Below are 21,426 nucleotides of genomic sequence, written 5' to 3' on the forward strand. Positions count from 1 at the left end.
CCGCAGGACAGGAGTCATCCCCTTAGTTCGTGTGGTCGAGAAAACTGCAGCAGTACCGATCTACACTGATAGACAGTATTCCTTCCGGTTATGCTGCCCTGTAAATGGATTGTCACTGATGATGTTTCTCCCAGGGGAAGTTATTAAAATGAAACGGTTCCAGAGAGGTGTACGGTGTGTTGTTAAAGGCTTTTACGCAATGGCGCCATGTAATGATTTCACTCGAAAATTTTGCTGATGGTGTCATTATACTTTTTTGTTATCTAGAAAGGGACCAAACGATCAAGAGAATTGTTTTTTTTACACGTCTTCTTCGCTTTCTTTATCCAACAGTGTTTTTCGTCTTTCATCAATATCGGTACGTTTTCTGTTCACAGAGTGGACAGTGTAAGGCATAAACAGAGTACATGTACACGGTCACATGACTTGCGTGATGTTTTGCGCAGTATGCCTTTTTTTAAAGAAAAGGCCTAGCGAAACGTTGTAAAACACAGCGACAAGTACTTTGTACCGCCTTCTGGTCACTTTACGCTTTTCTTTCTGCACTCGTGATATTGAGATACCACGGATGTTAGAATGGCCCACATTAATAACACATGGATTGCAGAGAAACTTAAATAACGTTAAGAAATAACCCCGTAATACCAAAGATCAATTAGTAGTCTGTAATCATGGATACCACTTTCGGTGTGATGGATCGGGTACGCCTCTTGCACATCGTTGCTACAGCTGACAGAGCCAGCTCTTTGACAAAAAAAAAACCCAAGTGTTTTCGAGTGTTGTTAATATTTGCCAATTATACATGTAAACAATGGAGTGCTTTGATAAATACAGGCCATATGGATCGATATTTTGTTGAATTAAGGCTGGCGTAGCAGAAAAGAAATGCGGTTTTAGCATTCATTTTGCAAAGTTACTTGCCATCTAAGGATGAATGCGTTCACTAAGGAGGACCACGTTTGGGGGAAATATCTGTAGAATGAGAGTCACGTTGAAGCCAGAGCCCCGCACCTGTGGTTTTTCTCTTTATAGTGCATCCAAAATACCATTTAATGACATTGAAAGGATTCGAGAACTATACTAAGGGGCATATCACGCTTTTCTGCAAATAACTTTTATTAATACGTCTTTCAAGAATACTGGTTCCTTTATGCCAGACGGTTAATATTACGTAATAAAGTTTCTGAATGGGGAAGTCTTAGTAAGCTAAAACTGAGGTATTCAAAATCATATGGACCAGGTATTTCTTTTGTTGTTGTTTCATTGGATCCATTATTATGAAGTTTATTACGTGATATTGGAAATTTAAAAATATAATTTGAAAATTTAACCTCACATGTGTTATAAGTGTATATTGTTGAAAGACTGTCGAGTAACTATAAGAAATCGGTCTTCAAGTGGAAGTTATTGCAGCAGGTATTGACCTTTCAACATTTACACGGTTATGGTAGTCCTGTAAGAGTAAGCCGTGTCAGTTATAATTGTAATGATTTTTCATTGATCACATTGAAATCAGCATATGTATCTTTAATAAAATAAATTCCAGTAAATTTAAAAACCAAGGATATATAGTGATTGACGGCTGATAATACGTGCACATCCTCGTGCATTTAGCAATCAAATTTAACTCGAATCCCTCTCTTTTAATTGCAAACTGCTCGCTCTTCCAAATATGCACACGGTTCATAGCAGGATTGACTCGTGACGACGACGAGTGATTTGGCAGAGTTCTGTCACCCCTAAAATAGACCAGCCCTGCGTATGACTAGGAAACGTGCAGCCTACCTTGGTATTTGCAAATGATATTACGCCTGTTTGCAGTCAAGGCCCGCTACTGTGAAGCGTAGAATCATAATAGGTCATTTGTAGATTTTCTGGGGTCTTAGTATACACTTTCAGCCTTTTATGGGGTCTCTGCACTGTATAGAAGTGGCTTTTTGAGAGTTCATGAATTAAATCTCACTAAAAAAATCAACATAAATGGATTGCCAATGCCGAGTTGTAGAGACGGCATATCAGTTCATCATAACATTTTTAATGAGATAAACAAAACACGAATGAGCATGGGCAACACCCCTGCACGTGCGTTTCACTGTATGGTTTTCTTCACTGAATAGAACTTCGTGTAAGAGATTTCAAATAAATGTTAAACGTTACCATATTACCACGTTAAAATAGGTTAAGATAACTCTAAGAAGTAGGGTGCATGTGTATTGGTCAAGATATGATTTCGAACAGAGTTTCCGTCAACGTGCAAAGAAATTTTATTTCCTATACCAAGAAAGGAACTTTCGAAAACCTAGTAATAACACATAATAACACACAGTAACACATAGTAATAAATATTTATTTTTATTTTGCAAAAATTCAATAGTCTCCTGTAGCTTTCAAAAGACAACAAGCACTTTTATCTGTCTTTAAACAAAATCATAATAAAGAGCACGAATAAAACCAAGCAGTTTTGAGCAGTTAGGTTGTAGGATAAATGTTTTGTAGTCGACTTTCGTAATGTAGGAAAGGTATAATGCAGTTCTTGTGATGAGATTTTGGTGCATGAATCATTGCCCTGTATATGCCTACATTTCAACCAAGTGGGCAACTGTGAGTTAACAAGACCGACAGTTACCACAGTTGGTATCGCGAACCCCTCCCTCACGTTAATTCGTGAAATGTCAACCAACAAGTTTTACCGACTATTGCAGTAATCATCTACAAGTTGCGTCACAGCACAACCCCATATCGCCACTTCAAAATATATACAACGTTGTGTGCTTTTGAGCGGATTCCGTAATTTTTATGAGAGAAAATGATTTTAGAATAAAAAAACAGTCATAGTTTTAAGTATTGTAGAAGTTATTGCAAAAGATTTTACCCAAAACAAACTGGAAATCGTGTCTTTTAGCCTGCCTAGCTAACATAATTACTCTTCTGTTATTTATCAAGCATCCTGCTTATTACATGTACTTGGCGTACGTGCTGATAGAACACGTTTGTGGAATGAGACCCTAGTCTGCTATGACTGGACGGCCTCCATGCCCCTCCAGGACGAGCAGATTAAGCGGGACAACTTTGGCGCAAACTTGATCAGTGTAGTTTCTGGGTAATCGTCCCCTGTAGTCTGTAGGTTTGCCTCCAGGATCAGTAAGACCTATCCGAGTAACTGACCCCCCAACCCCCGGGAGTTTAATCGCCACATGAATCGTGACGTCAGTGCTCTGCATACCTTTTATTGAATGACTTTGGCGTGTGCAGGTGACACTGAAACGTGTGTAGCAGTGTGGTTGTTTATGTATGAGATGATGAAGTTCCATTACACGCGGGATAACGGAAGAGATCCGATAATTTCTAAACGATAACTCCCTTTTAAGGAATTTTCCCCCTCACGAGACAAAGCCATCAGTTGTTGTTGAATTAATATCAAATGGCTCGTGCTTTGCACTTTGCAAGAGGGGCTGGCCAAAAATGCATTAGGAATGCATGGGTCGGCAAAGCAGACTACAAAAAATGGAGGAGAAATCATTTCAGCAGAGATATATACCAGCGGTGCGGGAAGCCTTTGAAGACAGCGCATGATTTTGACTCTAAGGGAATTTTTCAAAGTACACTAATTCTACGGGGAACCCTTCCACTTTGTTTCAATTAATAAGCAAACAATGCTTATTTTACTTGACGGGCATGATGAGTCTATAATAATGTGTGTGGGGGGAGGGGGTGCAACGTGGGCGCCGCTAGCATTTTTCGGAGGGGGAATTGTTTTTTTCTCCAGGAGAGGGGGTAATTACAAAGGGGGAAAAGCACTTTCCAACTTTAAATTATAATTAAGGAGGGGGTAAATTTTTAGGCTTTATCCAACAAATAAGTAATTTTATCTTTTCTATTTTTTCTTTTCTTTTTTTTTTTCTTCTATTTTGTTCCTACTGTACACTCTAAAAGCTTCCGGGTCAGATTGACCCAGAAATGGTCCCATTCGGTGTGACCCTTTTCTGGGTCAAAATTTGACCCCCTTTCGGGTCATATTTGACCCTTTCGGGTCATATTTGACCCTTTCATGGTCATAATTTGACCCGGAAGAGGGTTATACCGAATGGGACCCTCTGGGTGAATTTGACCTAGACGTTTTTGGAGTGTATTTTTCATTTGTTTCGGGAGCGGGGCAAACACTCCCCCACGAGCCCATCGGGGCTAAGTAGTCAAGCGTTTCTTCAAACCCGTAAATGTGATTTGTTCTTCATTGTTTACATTCATCTCCGTTTTTTCCCTGCCGAAATAGCCATGGGCCACCTCAATTCGGCAAGAAAGTTTAATTTAAAACAGATTCCTTATAAATTGATGAATTAAAAATGGCTTCACTGTTATTTTGTTTTCCTTTGTTGCTTTTATCGGCATTTTTAGAGTTTACGAGACCCAAGCCATTTAATATATGGTACATGTTAAACTTTTTTCTACATTGGTTTTGTTTAATATTTTTCTACTGTGTCCGATTTATTGTAATGTAATTCAATGAAAACGTACTCTTCAATTGCACCCAACCGTTAGTGGAGTGTCGGGTCTTTGGGAAAAATGTTTAAATTTGCTTTTCGTTCCCTGTGCCCAACTCTGTGGTATTTTAATGGCATGAAAAAACTGAATAAGTAATTATAACAATAATTTATGTAAGAAATCCATCCGTAAAAACCAACCACGAAATCAATAAACGTTATTAATTTAAAAGAGATCGCATTCTTTCGCGTGTCCGTTGGAATTTCCTTGTTCCAGTGCATTTGAAGAGTTAGTAAGTCCAGTTTTTGAGTCATGCTGCCGCATGTAAGCTGTAACTTGGCGATGACGAAGCACATGCATACTTGCATTCGTGCGAACTGGTAGCATCTGTGTCAAGTTCGACGACGTCATTCTTCGACGGAACGATAGAAAACCTATGCGCCCACGCAAAACCAAACTAGGAAACTCCTCGATTGAATCCCTGCAACAAAGGATGTGCAATGCCATGCCACACAGGATTTCAACTGGCCAGCTCAATGTCTGACTTCCACTGCTGATGATATTTTAACATTGAATGAGAAAGAGAAACATGGATGCTGACCAGACTTTTGTTTTCCACGAAAACGGTCCCCGGAATAAAACAAGGTGGACGCTGGCAAATTGTTTATTAGGATGTGGGGCCTAGCTGTAGCAATCAACAGGAAATTTGGAAATCATAGCCAAAGTTTTAAAAAGCCCGGGAACGCCCCAATTTTGTTTTTCCAATAAATACAGATGAGTCCGTTTGGTCTGAAATTTTTCCTTTAAACAATATCTGGTCAAAGACTGAGGAAACACTGGCATCGTCTAATCGATTCCATCATTTTATGACACTCCCATCATTCATCGCACTGGGCATCTTCACCTAGAGAGAAAAAAAGTGGACCTTTCAAAACCTAATAAACGGATATGTAGAAAAGCAACCGCGGAATAGCAGTTCATATTGATTGCCACTTCTCTCTCAGAGATATATCTTGTAAAATATAATGATGGGCCGTACGTAAACCATGAAAGGGGTCTTATTGTTCTCCTGTGTGAAAGGTTACCTTTGGGGGGATCAAATAGCGGGAAATTAACAGGAACAAATGTACGCCAGTTGCCATAGCTACGGGGACCCTCCGCCAATTAAAATTACTGGAATTCATGTTGAATTATGCAGGGTTAACGACTCATGGATTGCCAGACAAAGAGTCACGGAGACAAAACATGAATGTTAGAAAAACACTTCTAATGGTCGGGAAAATGGAAAACCTTGTACACAATGTTCACATCAAAATAAATTAACGTTTTGCGCTGACTTGCGATCCGTTCTGGCTTCTTAACTGCAGACCAGGAATTCCACTCGACAATATTTTACTTATCAAGATAAGGTTCGGCTTGTAAAAAAACCTGGAACACATGTACTACCTTTTGACTTTTTACAATATAAATATAGAAAATCCCATTTTCATTCTTGCACCCCTGTGGTCGTGCAGTCAACAAATAAAGGTTGTATCTCCTGTTGTGTGTAAATTTATCAGTTATAACACTGTCCTTGTCACGTACAAAATACACGTGCATTTTATGTAACTTTGCTATTAGTTTGGGCTTCTTTTGCTAATTTATTGTAACAAATCATTATTTCAAAAGGGAGAAAAGAGCTTAACATCAAGCAAAAGACACCAAGCACTTTGTCATTTTGTTAGATATAAACCAATTTTATAAGGTGAAAAGTTTGAGCTATACACAAAAGGCCGACTTACAATATGCCAAAACAGTTGCGCTGTCTGTGAGGCAAAAATCAGCCATGCCCATTAAAGTAACTGATCCACTCGAACAAGAAAATCGTGTGCGCAGGTGTCCATCCCAATCCCCCTGATTTGCTTCTTCGGACATGGCTAAATTTTGGCAGTGTATCTCCTCCAGGATGGACCTCTGGCTTTCGCAATTTTTAATCCTATATCGTTTACTTTATCGCTCTTTGTACCTGCTTTTTGGCCACACCACCGCAGCCGCACATCACCCTACAAAGGTGATAAATGTCGCCAGTGCTGGTCACCATTTCCAGCGTTGAAGCCTCCAAATATCACGCTTGCCGTGAAAAAGCTAGATCGGTCCTTTGCACCTGGCCGCTGCTCAATAATTCACTTGATTCGTTATTGAGGGTGTTGAACCTACAGACGATCGGTTCCGAGAAAAGGCAAGAGCTATTATAAACCTGTCGCGCCAGGTGAAAGCATGTTTTCCTTGCGGTTTAGACCTTCCTTCAAAATCACGTCCCGAGAGGGACCTCGTGTTCATGCTGAATAACAGCGTTCTGAACTTAACATTACTCAGAGGCCTTGTAACAAGTATTAATGCCCTCGAGACTGAAGTGAATCTAAACTTGCAATTTCACTCCCAACATGCTAATTCTGTGTGTATATAACTTGAACAAAATGAAATAAAAAGTCTTCGAAATGTTAGTGGAGAAATCTGCAGTAAGGTAAAAGTGATTCTAATCGACGGAGACATGTCGTGATTTATTATCTTCCCTCCGTATTTCAAAAACACCCTGCGGAGCGCCGTCAATTTTCCAAACGTCATCGACATCACTTTCGCCATCAGTCGATCGCTTAAAATCCCGATTTTTTTCTCATTCCGAAGTCCAATTTATTACATTTCCATTAAATATCTGTCCGGAGGCCCGAGACTGTGAAGCGTCAGACCAAAGTTCAAAAGAGCGCGAAAAACGAGGAAAAAAGTGGCGGGAAAAGGCTTGGAGAAGGATATCGCTGGCACACAAGTGTTCATTTCTTCCGGTCTGCTGTGTTTCCGTTTCCACACATTGCGTGCTACAGATTACTGGAGTGAAGCCCTAAGGGGCAGACTAATTTTTCGTCTTTGCCTTTTTTTTTTCTTCTCAGTTTGCTCTATAGCTAGAATCCGAATGTTCCATGTATCTCTCCAAAAGTACCTCAAAGTTGGACGAAGGCAAAATTTCGGTTCACAGGTTATAATGATTGAATTGTACCTTTAGAGGATGGAAATTGAAGTAACATGCAGGTGTGTGGGTAAATGTTAAACCATTTTGCTCTTACTAAACTGAGCTCTACCACAGATCGTCTTCTACTCACAACATTGTCTTGACATTGTTGGGTGAGTTGGATTGGATATTATTCAGGCTTTTAATGGAGAGGTAATGCATCCGGCGGTGGCTATTAAAGATCCTATACAAAGGGTTTGCCACTGGGATCCGGCAACTGTTTCGTGAACCGTTGTCGATGACGAGACGGTTCCAAACAATTTGAACACGATCCTGAGCTTCCGGTCAAGTCAAGTCTCGAAGCACGTCTCTTCCTCAAATTGTATGAGGGATAATTTGCCGTGCCATGGGTGAAATCATACCCAACTTCCACGGGTCAGCCGCGGCTGTGTTGTGTCCAGGTTTGGATAGACGGTTGCGGTAATTCCCTCGAAAGACAGATAATTTACGCAATTTTATAATTTTTAGTGGAGGCTATGCCATGTCTGATGTACGGTTGATATTGTGCTTTATACTTTTCACCACAATCCCCGAAGACGTGCAACTCATTTTGCACCTAAACTCAATTTCTAGCAAGTACGACTTTCCACACATACATCTGTGATTGTTTGGGAGACTTCAGCTGTAACTGTAATCAAACAAAACAAACAAAACAAAAACCTAACGCCAACTGCTGATAGAGGTCTGTAGAGGTGTGTTGAGTTTGATAAAAAAAATCGTAAACCGGAAGGCAAATTGAATACTGTAAAGCAGTATGGCGTAAGACCCCTCCCAAAAAACTAATAATAAAAATAGTGTGCATTTGAGACAGTCTAAGCCTTGATGAATTCCATGATTTGGATTCCTTTAAGTGCAGTTCATTTACACTGCATGAATCTCACTGCGAGACAAAACATCAGGTACTAGGGAGTAAAAAAGCATTACACAAACGAAATAAACATAAGCCAGTAATGTGGGAGGGCAAATCCATTCCATCCAGTCATATCCTAACCATGTCACCCCTTCCGATCTTGTTGAAGCTTCGAGCCCATTTCAGTTGTGCGTTATACTAGTGTAATCAACCTTGGCATCAAAAGTCGTAATTAATTTGCAAGGATTCTTCAGAATATTAGCATGTCCAGACACCCTACGTGCTTCTGCATTTCGCTACCATAGGCTAGAACAAAGACGCGGAGCAATCGATTGTCAACTACCATTTCTTTGGCATTTGCAATATGCTTTTTTTCCTTTTTATACGATTTTAGTATGCCGCAATGCCTCGAGTGACATTCGTGACCAAATCCCTCAAAACGAGTGGCGGAGTCGCTCGAACAAGTTTTAAATTACAGACCCTTGGACACGGTCGGTAGATTGGAAACCCGATAAGAATCATCCAAAAAATATGTCTTGCTCATATAAAAAAAAATATCAAATGTGATTTGAAGGTTTGCTTGTCGGACGAAGCACCGGGACGAAGCTTTTGCGGGGGACAACGAGGACGATTTTTATGATTTTGAGATGATCTGGAGAGAACTGGTGTCATCGACGATTGGGAAAGTAGGCCTATGAACTACCAATCGACAGGAGACACAAAATTATTGTCCAAATATAGGAATTTAGAGATGAGTTCGGAGTGTGTCTGAAAACTCACAGTTTAGAAAAGTAAGCAGTTTATAGGGTCTCTAACAATTGATGTGTAATAAGCATCAATAGAACAGAGAACAGTCATCGTCTAACGGCCAATGACAGTCTTAGATTTTACTGAAGACGGTACCGTAACTTTTGAAGCTAACTCGACTTTTCACCTCTCATCTCTAATGGAGTGAAATACCTTAAAACAAGGAAAGAATAATGTCAATTGCCGTTTGATTCTCGTAATTTGGGTCTGATAGGTAGAACTGGCCTCACATTTGGTAACCCGAATCCAGAAAAAAAAATGAAAATTCGACGTCCATGGTATTTCTTTCATTACATTAGTATTTAACTCCCGTTATAAGGGTCAGGTAGTTTGATAAATGTATTTTTTTCTCAACCATTCAAACTGTCTGCCATTCCAAAGTGGACATCGGCTCGTTATTACCAATCACGATCGTCAGAGACTTCTTTAATTAAACGATCTGCCCTTGGCAGAAGCACCCTCTTATAAAAAGAGCCACCTTGGTCGGGAGTGTTGATTTGTTGGTAGCGATGCCGCCGTAACGTGTGCGGCCCTGGTTCAAATCTTACCAAGGTCCGCATGTGTATTCGGTTTTCAGTCCCTGGCTGATTCCGTGGATTTCCCTGGATAAATTTAATCCCGTGTTTCCCTCCCTCCCCTAAAACTGAACATTTCCTCATTGTTTTCGTCGTCGCTAAGGCCCCAAAATTCATGGTCGGCACTCGCTGGATGGGTTACCCTCGCTGACGATGGTGATAAATAAAGTAACAACCAGATTTCCTGGGACTACATTTTTGTCAATTAGTTGACAGAGCTTAAAAGTGCTAAGACTATTGTTTCCGCTTTGGCAGACGCTGAGCGACCAGTTAGAACCTACATACATGTATTAACTGTTTAGGCCTAATACTTGGCTTATCCCAAATCCAAAAATTTCCAGCCGCGTTTTCACCACAACAGAAACTAACTGGAAAAAAAAGTTCCCTTGATATTCCGTCACGATGACGGAGAGCCCGTATTACAGTGCCAGCCATTATACTTATTACTCTCTGTAGCGCACAGATTGACCGTTAATGATGATGATTTGTAGCAAACACCTGGCGTTCCATACATATTTTCATAACATCATATCAAAAGGAGGATTTAATGCCTGAGACCCAGTTTTGCCATACTGAACACAATAAACTGCCATTGCATAATGAGGCCTTGATCTAAATGGCTATTAAAAAATTAAAGCACGGCCTCCCAGTGACGACCGACCCGCACGTGAACCACCATCCGTATTTGCTGTGACACTCGTGCAACAATGATTTCTGATGTGTCATCTCGAATCCAGCTCAACGCTGCTTTTGAACTGTGGTTTTGCACAGTTATTTTGATTGTTGACAGTATTGGGCCAAAACACAGAATGCTACTGAAAATGGCTGCAGGAGAACCGAAATGAAGCAATGTGAGCACAAAAGAACAACATTTGCGATATGTGCGCAAGCGGGTTAGGTCGGACGGATACACGAACTTAATTTATAGATTAAGTAATGTATAGAGTAAGGAGAACGCGATGAGTGTGACTGATTTTATCAAACAAAACATAAAATGTATGCTTTGGCAACTAATTACTAAATTCTAACGCAGTGGAACCCATACCCCAACTTTATGACGGTAAAGCACTGCCCATCTGACCGTATATACATATTACCAAGAGTGGACGTCCAATCACGCTGTATTGGATTCTGTTGAGCCAAGCATATTCGTTATGAATTAATTAACATGGAATTTGATATATCTACGTACGTACGAGAGAGCGGAAGATAACTTGAAGCCCTTGACTAATAATGCACGAATGTCACCTATATGCACGTGCCCATACTTATTAAGAATTGAAAAGTATTTGGTAGACCGTTTTGTATACAACAACTGTTTTTCAATCATTTGAAGACAGCACTTACTTTTCTTCCGAGCTGGGAATCATTACGTTTGCCCGACACGAAAGGCAATAGCGCCCTTAAGCTCGCTACCACAGGAAGTGACGTTCGGCGTTCTCGGACAGAACCCCCCCCCCATACACGCGCGCACACTCCGCTTTGCATGCACTGGATGCGCTATTGCTAGAACAGACTGAACCCATGTACAAACCTCTCCACCCGTACAAATGTTGTGCTGTGATACTGGGTAGCTTCTTGGTCGTGTCCAATATTGCCCTCGCTTGCTGATATGCTGATATAAATGGATTGCATTTCCAAGTGGAAGGTATAGTGTGCGACTTGAACAGCGAATATTTTCATCGAAGAAAACGACTGCTGTACCTTATGAAGAGGTTTTTGGTAACCCTTACAAAAATGTGATTAAACCTACGGATGATTTAACTTGTGTAAGGAATGAAAAAGAAATATACGTTGGGTAAGGGCAAACCCGTTATATATAATTAACATCTCCCCAACGCAAAAATACATCTTGATAATAGTTCGCGGTACCCGCTGCTTCATTTGACTCGGACCGGCCAGCCGACCCCGGCAAGCTCGGTGGTCGAGTGGTTAAGACATCTGCACTAGTAAGCAGGAGGTCGTGGGTTCGAGTCCCACCCGAGTAAGCTTGTGAGGTTTTTTCGCAAGCTCTCGGACAAGCACTGAGCATACAGTGCTTATAAATATACGTTGGGTAAGGGCAAACCCGTTATATATAATTATATATAATGAAAAAGATGCCCCCGGTAACAACAGTAATGTTTCCTGCAAGTGAGGTAACTGATTCGTCGACAGAATGAGAATGTAATCTTTCCAAAGTGACGTTTCTACCCCTTGCGTGTAGTCTGTCGAGATTAACAGTGCCAGTCATGAATCCTTCTATTTCGGTAGAATTCTTCACATACCCAAAGTAATCCAGAATTACGTGTACCGTCACGACGTCACTTTACATTCAATAACAGTTCGTCTTCACTATGTTCATTTTCTGTCCTTTGTGGCCATGTCACGCTTAATCATCAGCTCTGCAACATCAGCCTGTTTGGCACCGGGGAAAGTGAACCATAGCTGCGCTCTGATATTAATCAGCGTTTTGCTTTGCAACGATAACAACTCTAACTCTAACCCATCTTCGTATGAAAAAGCTGAAATCTGGCGAGAGATGGTCCTTTTATACCGATGACATGAAAACCCCTCAAGTAAAGTGCCCTTATTTCCCCCAAGATTTCTTAAAGGAATGAACATTATGTTACTAGGAAAGAACTTTATCACACCTTGCCAGTGTACCGAAGACTTAACACCAAAAATGATATACTTCATCGAGCTTTGTCGTGTCAGTGGAAAGTCAAGTGTTGCTTACATTTGAAACAATTTTGAAGCTGTCCTTTCAAGGAGTGTTGTTTGTGCGATTGTCATCACCAAGTTGACCTTGCAGCTTAAATTAAGAGCAAACGACGTCTCGGGAAAAAAGATCCACATGAAACTCCGCCCAAAAGGGAATTCAACGCAGATCAGGAAGTTAATTTCTGACGTCAGAAAGATTATTGCGCTCGTTCCCTTGCCCACGCAAGTGCTGTTATTTCTTGATGCAATACTCTGGCTCAAGAATTGAGCCAAACGGTAACAAAATTACCTCTCATTGGCTTATTGATGTCCCTTTGTCCGCTTATATACCATGCCTTACAATAGAATGATAAGTTGGTTACCAAATTTCACTCGAAAGAAACGGTGCACAGTTTTTTTTTTTTATTATTTTGGCTTATAAATCACATCACCGCTTGCCCGTCATAGAATGATCTATTACGCCGTATCCTTTGTGATTAATAATCATCTTAGAGTTGTGTCGAGCACAACGAGGTCTGACATATCGCGAGCACCATGACGACAACGTGGGATTACCATCGGAGACAAGGCCATCCAACATCACCCATTACACACAAACTCACGCAAAGTGACAGGTGGAGGTTGAAGAATTTTTCTGGAAATTGCCGGCAATGTGGAACTCAAGTAATAGCCGAAGCAAGGCAAACAGTTTGACCGGCCGTTGTGTCAGGTTGAGAGGTGACTTGTTTGCTCTCCCCACATCCTTCTTCATTGAGAAAAAAACTCTTTCAAGGAACGATGCTTCGGAAGGACCGGACGAAAACAACACGGGATCCTGAAAATGCAGCTATCCCGGGGCGAATCAGATATTTTGCATGGTTGGGTAGAGGAAAGTGGGCACGTCGGGAATTTTTAGGGCACAGAAAACTTAAACAGGTAGAGACAAAATCTCCCCCCTCCCCAAAATACTTTTGTTTTGAACAGGAAAACCAGTCATTCATTAAGTTAATCACTGACATTTGGACAAATTTAAGCCATAGCCACTTCTTCGAAATTCCTGGAAGGGGAAAATACCAGATCATCACGTTTAACGAGTGTTTCGTCCCCTGAAACTGGAGAAACAATTGGAAAGAGGTATTAGTTGGATACGTCATTGACTCCAGGAAAAGGCATGTGTTCATTCAGCTGCCGTAAAATGTATCTACAATTGGCGTCAGGTTAGCTACACAACTGAAATGCAGCCTTCTTGAATGTTTTAGAGTGTCCAGTTTATTTGATACTCCACTTGCTTTGTGTGTTCGTTTGGGGGGACGTGGGAGAATTGACTCAAATAATGTATCGCTGGGTGTGCAAGGCGTCTTGTTTTAGGAAGACGGACGACGCCCGTGCCGGCTCCATGGAATTCAAGCCCCGAGAGAAATGGGCACTGCGCCAACTTTTATTCATTTATACAGACGTAGGTTGTCGAAGATCAAATAACTACGTGTATCTGAAGCAATGCAATATGCAACATAACGTCGAGTAGCACTCCACACTTCGGATGTCATGGGGCAGTGTTATCCGTATACATCTAAAGGCTCCTCTGCAATTGGTAAGCACAAAATAATGGTTTGATCTGAAACCCACCAGCGCTTCTTTCCTTATCCCCTCTAGAAAATTCAACTTGGGCGCCTAGCAAATTTGGAGTTGTAGAACGGGATATCTGTTTGTTTCTTTTTTTCATTTTTCCCACCAATGTTTATGATCGTGTAGTCGCCATGTCGCCACTTACTGTGAAAACCAACCAGACTTGACAATAGGGGCGGAATTAGGGAGCTGGTGACTATACGGTCACAGAAGTTAGTGCTCGAAAGTTTGGAGAACTTTTTGACTGCTGAAAACATAAAACATCACTTACTCTAAAATGTTTAATGCAGAGTTAGATCAAGTCGAGACCACCAGGCAGATTGAGTCCGCCCGATGGTCTTGTTTTAATTTCAGATGAAACATCTTTATAAACTTTTGGCGGGAATGAGCCACAGTTACAAGGAGTTCTTTGAAATTGTTTTGAGTAATTCTGTAATAGAATTCGTCTGCAAATTCGAAGTCTGCACTTTTCCAAGCCACATGTACTGCCGACAGAAAGACCTTTCCAGACTACTCAGACAGCATTATTGACCCATTGTTAGCCTGGTCTCTGCATAGCAACCCTTTTCGGAAGTTTCCTCGAAAAAAAAATTACAAATATTGACGGCCGTTTAGGCAGACAGCCGTTATTTTCGCGCCCAAATCGCCGATGACGTCACGGGGCAGGTGGTTTGCCGATGGCATTGTGTGAAGAGCACTCTAGCTCGTGTGGACTGGGAAAATGCAATGTTTAACAATTTGATGTGGTTTGGTAGAAACGCCAGGACCACAGTTGGACCTGGATGTTAAGGTTTGGTAGCAAGTGTACCCATACTGCTTGAATATTTAGCCCCTTTAAATGATTCGATACCTTTTGACAAACGCAGCCAGAGATCGAAGGCAATGGCGTGTCAAGTGTCCAATTTACATAGAAACTTTTGCCTCAAGTTATCAACGGTGTCACAAACGATTCTGGTTATAGTTTCGAATTAAACAATTCGCTCTTGTCGACTTTGAAGTCAGAGCAGGTTATAATATCTGACATAAACGACAACCTGTCCCTCGTAATACAAGTTAAGTGAGACGGGATAATTTCTGTAAGATGAAAAAAGATAAACATGATCCTGTATCCTGGTCATTGATAAGGGTGCTGTGAGTATCATATGATTATTTCAACTATGATGGCCTTCATATCTGGTATTTTATATACCCAGTAGCATATTCAAGTCTTAGTTGGGGGTTTGTTTACGAAAACCACCTTTCTTTAAGACAGCAGGTTTTTACATATTACATATTACGTTCCTGCTCACCACGTTAAGAGACATTTCATCGCACGGTATGTACTGATAGCTCCGTTACCACACCATTTTAATTTTATAAACGGAATTTTCAAGTCTGCCATTTAGCGTGTAGGAAGGAGTCGAGCCAGACGACTTGATCTCGAGGGCGAAACTCATCACACAAAGTCGCCTGGACTTAAAGCAATAGCGACAAATTCGGCACCCAGCTAATTGCATTCAACTGCGGAATGACGTATCCTTATGATCTCACCATTAAGCCACACTGTAATTGACTTAACCGGGACTGGGCTAATCTTTTTAAAGTCTCTGCCTATAAACATCCTTGACATTATAAAAACTACACTAATGTGTGTGCGTGTGACAACATCGATTCTATTTAACCTACATATCAATTTAAATTGATATCTGGCTCTGACTGTAAAGGCAGAAAACTGCGTTTAAGATTTTTTGTTGGGGGCGTGTCCACACGGCACTTTTTCTGTTTTTTCCCACTGGTGCTGCATAGTACGTATTTTAACTTCGTAGGTGCAATACGCCTATACATTTTTAAGGTGATTTAGTTTGCCTGATCAAATTTTGATGTTATTTAACTTTGAGTATGCATGCGGCTTTCGTTCCATCACAGGAAGCCAGTGAGACCTGTATTTTTTCCCCAGGCACCAAATCGATGTGTTCTATCTATTTACTGGTCTGTGTTGATTTGAGCCTCCGTTTTGTGTGTGTGCTGTTGAGTCTCAAATCGACTAAAATATGAAAAAGCCCCCTCTACCAAGTTGATCAAGCGTCTGGAATCAGCAAAGACGAAATGTTTGCCAGCCTTGCGGAAATATTTAACTGCACTCAAAGCCGAATTCCTCTAGTCCCTCGTGGAGGGAGAAAACGATAATTTGATTTTACCTTTCACAGGCCCCACCTTTAAGACAACAAGGTTTCCCTCAAGCTGGTATTGATTTTCTTTCTCTTGCTACTCGCTGAAATTCTTTTCATCGTGTTTTTTCGGGAGCCGGGGGAGGTTATAATTGGCAATAATTAGAATTCCGTACAAGTTCAGCAGGGTAGTAAACTGTGCTGAACCCTTGCGGTTTCCTATTGTGATGCCAGCCCAAACGGTGGTTAGATACATCTTTTCAAAGAATATATTATGATGTAATAGGGCATAGAATCTGAAAACCTGAGGACAACAGTGGAAAAAATGAAAGGGTTTGATTTCTACTTATGTTAGAAGCCAAGGCCATTACAAATAAGGAAAAAATGCATTAGATGCGTTAAAAGCGTCCATATTTACAGACAAGCATGCGTAGCTTGAGGGGGTATTAAACAAGTAAAACAAACCCCCAAATCAAAACAGAAAGCCAGAATCCATAACAAAACAACTGTCAGCAGGTCGTACCCCGATTAACCGAAAACGCAATGCAAGAACAAGCTAGCTTTGATGTTTGTCAGCTGAAGGGAGTAACAGACAACAGGGCAGAACAGAACGAATCCCTGCGTTCCTTGGTCGAGAACGGAAACCTCCAGCTTCATGTTTCATGGGAGGAACACAATCTAAACTTTGTCGAGAAATCTGAAACTATTGTAGTCTCCGCTGTGACCTCGACAATCCCCGTGCTCAAATTTGCATGTTGGATTTGAAATGAAAAACTTCATTAAACTGCGGGGTAAACCTACGTAAAGGGTGGCCCATGCCTCCAATGTTTTATATTAATGAGAGTCCATCCATTGCTTGATAGCTCGAAAGGAATTAAGACTTTTCTTTTGTAGATCAACAGTCCTTGTCAAAGGGATGCACATATGCCATCGCACTTTAATAATGCCACATTTTTTCCCACTGTTACATTCTCTTTTAGTTTTTGGTGGGAGCACAAAGCCAGTCGAACTTGCACCCAATCGGACTACCCACCGCTGTTAATAACGGGGCTTGTAATGGCAAACTGCCATTCACTATTGGGCGTGCCGGTAATACACTATAATGGACACCGGGATTGCGTAAGAGCATCGACATTATTATATTGGGTTGTGGCACAATCGAAGGAAAGAGGGTTCGGTCGAGCTAGCTTGCATAGTGCAGGAACTGGATTAACGTCGACGATGTCCGTGGTTTCAATCCCAAGGGGTACTTTTTTTCTCTTTTCATTTTCTTCAGTCTGTTTCGTTTTAGAAAAATATCAATTTTGAAAGGTTACCGGTATCCTATTGACTGCCCCGATTTGTAGCCCTGAAGTTTGCTTCAGTTCAAGGAAAAAACAAATCACTTCAACGCGTCATCGACTTGAGCCTGATTGATGCTCTTATTGCATAATACGAGGGATAATATATTACTTCCACGTTCCAAATTTTGGCATTTGCTGTAAAAGCCTCACCAATTAACACCATGGGTATTCGTAGTTCACCAGTCAATCAAGGCAATACTGTTGGCTATTTTTACATACTTTCAGATGTAAAGTGTCACGACAGTTACTGGTTTGTGGAATGCGATTGGCCTCCACCTGCTTTTGCGGAGAGGTTACTATTCGCCGGCAATGTCGGGCTCTCCTTGTGCATGTATGTCCCTTGAAAATCTGTCCACAGTCGTCTTCATGAGCGCCGACCTGTTCTGGAAATCTTCATATTACTAGTTCTTCTCTTTGGCAGCTGTTGCGACTGGTTCAACGACCAGATGACACCACAACGTTTCACCAGCCCCGCTCGCCTTCCAAAAAAAAGTCGTCATCCAGAGCTGTTGACAGCCGGGACACTACGTCCCACGTCACAGTGACTACAAGATCAATATAATCGGGCAGTCGAGAGGACTCCCGGCAAACAACCCCCCCCCCCCCCACTGACTCGGAACCCCGCTGATAGCAATCTGTTGCCGATGACATATTTCTTCTGCCAGACCTGTGCACGTCGAAATCAAAGCTCCGGCATCCCCCTGCGCTTTGATTTATTTGCCGGAAAGCTTCATCTTGGAACCAAATTGAGAGCCCTCCTGTTGAACCAGGAGGGTGCTTCGCTTAATGATCAGCCGCGTCAGTTCTCCAGCCGCTCACTCTCTCCCATATTTTCTTATTTTCTTTATTTTGTTCTTCTCTCTCAGGAAAAGCGGTGTGTTAAGCAAATTTGCTTCATCAAGTAGAGCGACTTTTTGATCTCAAGAGCCTAAGGGAGGCATGAGTGCCGGCTTTAGTTCCCAAACATCCCCGGCATGTTATTAATTAAACGCAGTTGAGTGACATATTAATTAAAAAGAGAGGGGGTTTTGCCGCTTACAGAATCCACGAGGCCCATAACTTAAGCAATTAACCCAACTGCTTTTTGTATCACACCTATTGTTTAAATTACCCGCTGGATATTTTAACGTGAGATGCGTTTGGGAACTTGATTGTCAACTGGGTAAACCTGATTTTCTTTTTCAGGCGTATCGATATCCATTCACAGAAACGATGTGAAGATCATGTAGGCCTACACAGTTTTTTCCTTTGGTCGTACAAGAAACAGCGACTGATTTAACTTGAACTTAAAAAAGAATTAAGTATATTATCGACACTTATGTAAGAACAGCGGGACACACAGTGTACGGTCACGTATCTGAGCAAGTACAGTAAAAGTTTACATATATTTTAAACGGGGGGGATAACAATAGTGTACCGATTTTGGAGGCTATTGAATTAATGCTGCTCAGCTTATCAGCTAGAACAGTCATTCAATATGCATGAACCTGACAATAGAGTATGAAGGTACAGGAGATGTTCTGGTTGATTAGCTAGGTAGTTGCTGGGAATAGATATGAAAAGACAAATTGTTATTAAATGCTTACTCTCCGTATGTGTACGTAAACTGTCAACCATAACTGTATCTGTCGCCTTAGGTTTATAATAAAGTCAATTTAAACTTGTTCACAAGCCTGATAGACGTCTTATATCGGGCACTTGGCGTACGTTGCTGATGGCGTTAATGTACTTGCAACATTTTGTTCTTGGTCATGGGCCAGTCCATTGCCGAGTTGAAAACCTGGAGGCATTTTGAAACCCAACGACAGTTGGAAATGCTGTAGCGTTGACAGTTCATAACAACACGTGGTTAGCTTAATATCTCCTCAAAGGCCCATCACTTGTCACATGAATCTACCTATTCAAAGAGAGTTTTGACACGATCAATGAGGAGACGAAGAAGAAGTGAACAAGAACTGACGGGATGAAAAATAAAGCCGAGAGATTTTGGAACATTTTCGTACTCTGCCGTGCTTAGAATTCAATGAGCTTGTCAGCGCTCCGGAAACAGGCCCTCATCTTCTCGGTAGCAATTACGTTTTGAGGGATTTCGTCGATCGGCTGCCACTCGGGTTAATATCGATATCATCAGGGATGTATACGGCGCGTCAAATGCTGCAACGTGGGGATGTCAATCTTTATAGGGACAGGTGGACAGAGGCTATAATTATTCAGAGGCAATCATCTTCCTTCTCTCTCTCTCCCGGTATTAGCGTTGATTTTGTGGCACAAACGTGGTGACGTATGAAATTACAAAGAAAATGGAAACTCTAGTCAGCTGCACAAAATTGTTTTATTCAACTGGATCACAAAAGGGAGATTTGTGACCGGGCGATTTTTTTGTGGGGGGGGGAGGTGGGGTGTAAGGGGTTACCTGGGTGCACACCAGTGTATCCTGGTATGTCATGCCATTGGATTGGTCAATTGACTGATACAGCTACCCAGCTTTCCAAAAAATCTGAGAGCATGCGCCGGTGCAATGAAGTTCTTGCTTGTTTGTTTAGCTGCTTGTTTGTTTTAATGTTTAGTTACACTGGGTCAAATTTATACAACTTCGGTGACACTTTCTTTAGTAAGAAATGATCATTTCGACGGGAATAAATCTTCCAGTCTAGCTGTCTTCTTCGGAGTCACGATCGGAAACAGTCACATCATGGATTGATGCGATTACTCTCCTGCCTCCCGTCTGGCCTGCGCGTTACACTTAATTGCCTTTTTGATAAATGTCATTACACTTTCATTATCTCGTCGATGTGCGTATCACATGTGATCCGTTGCTGTAGCAGGGCACTTTTCCATCGAGTGCTTAATGGCAAAATTGCGGTAAAAATGGAGTCATTATGGCGTTTTACTGCCTTTTATTTTATTGCTCCGTGGTGTAATGATCCCGTAGAAGTGCATATTCACTGGTCATGGCTTTCACCTGTTCCCCCTCCATCATTATGATGTACATTGATGATTTATTTTTGACATCTGCACTCCAACAAAACGGTTTTTCCATCAATGAAAAGGCAGCCATTCAGGATTTGTAGATACCCCTTTTTAATAACAATACATTATAAGACATCTGCGTTTGTCGAGAGAGTAGTTCTTTGCAAGCAGTCATCAGTGGATTGCATTTGTATATCTACTTGGTATTCTGTATTTATTAAAGTCTGTATGGTATAGGTAGAGGGATATGTTTTTGTTCAAGTATGTTAGAAATAGTTTGAGGTAACTAAAGTACGTCTGTGAAGTATTTCAGGGGTACATTTCTGACATATCGTTTATAGGCCTACCCTCATTACTCAATGGTATGTGCGTACTCGGAGAGCAATGAACTGCACGGGTGATTTGTACTGAGTCCGTTTTTGTATCATTTCTTGGGGGGGGTTAGGGGTAGAGCCTTGCTCTGTTGTGTGCAAGCATGATCACAAATGACTTGTAATTCGTTTGGGATTTTCGTGTGGCCTGCACACGGCAATTTTAGGCGCGATCTGTAGATCTGCATGACCGCTTGGTCCCACCTACCTACGTCGATCGTCTGTCTTACTGGCACGGTTGTGGACAGTTTTTTTTTCAAAGACGGGAGTGAAGCCTGAGATTCCGCACAAGATCGGCGACAGTGCAGCGCAATCGGTCGAAAGAAAAGACCCCTCTTTCGAGCCCAAGGTGTATTACAGTTGGTTTTCAGCATAAACATCTGAAACTTTTTTTCCTCCGGTTTTACCTACAGTTCTCGGTAGATCGTTGCCTTGGCTCAAAGACACTGCTCAAAAACGTGGAAGGCAGGTAAGAATATGATCATTTTTCACGAAGTGAATATAGGGTAATGATTGACGAATTTAGATAATAT

At 41.4% G+C, this 21,426-nt stretch overlaps 1 long non-coding RNA gene across 1 annotated transcript in view; it reads left to right on the forward strand.

The window, feature by feature from the left end:
- LOC110974908 (uncharacterized) overlaps positions 1 to 21,426 on the forward strand; it is a 63,074-nt gene that overhangs the window by 31,327 nt on the left and 10,321 nt on the right. Inside the window, exon 2 of the long non-coding RNA XR_015423488.1 lies at positions 21,307 to 21,362. This is a non-coding gene — a long non-coding RNA (uncharacterized LOC110974908). The remainder of the gene's footprint in view (positions 1 to 21,306; positions 21,363 to 21,426) is intronic.

Source organism: Acanthaster planci, linkage group LG20 (genome assembly GCF_054643075.1).
Source record: "Acanthaster planci isolate LZ-2023a linkage group LG20, COTS_SCS, whole genome shotgun sequence".
NCBI lineage: Eukaryota > Metazoa > Echinodermata > Asteroidea > Valvatida > Acanthasteridae > Acanthaster > Acanthaster planci.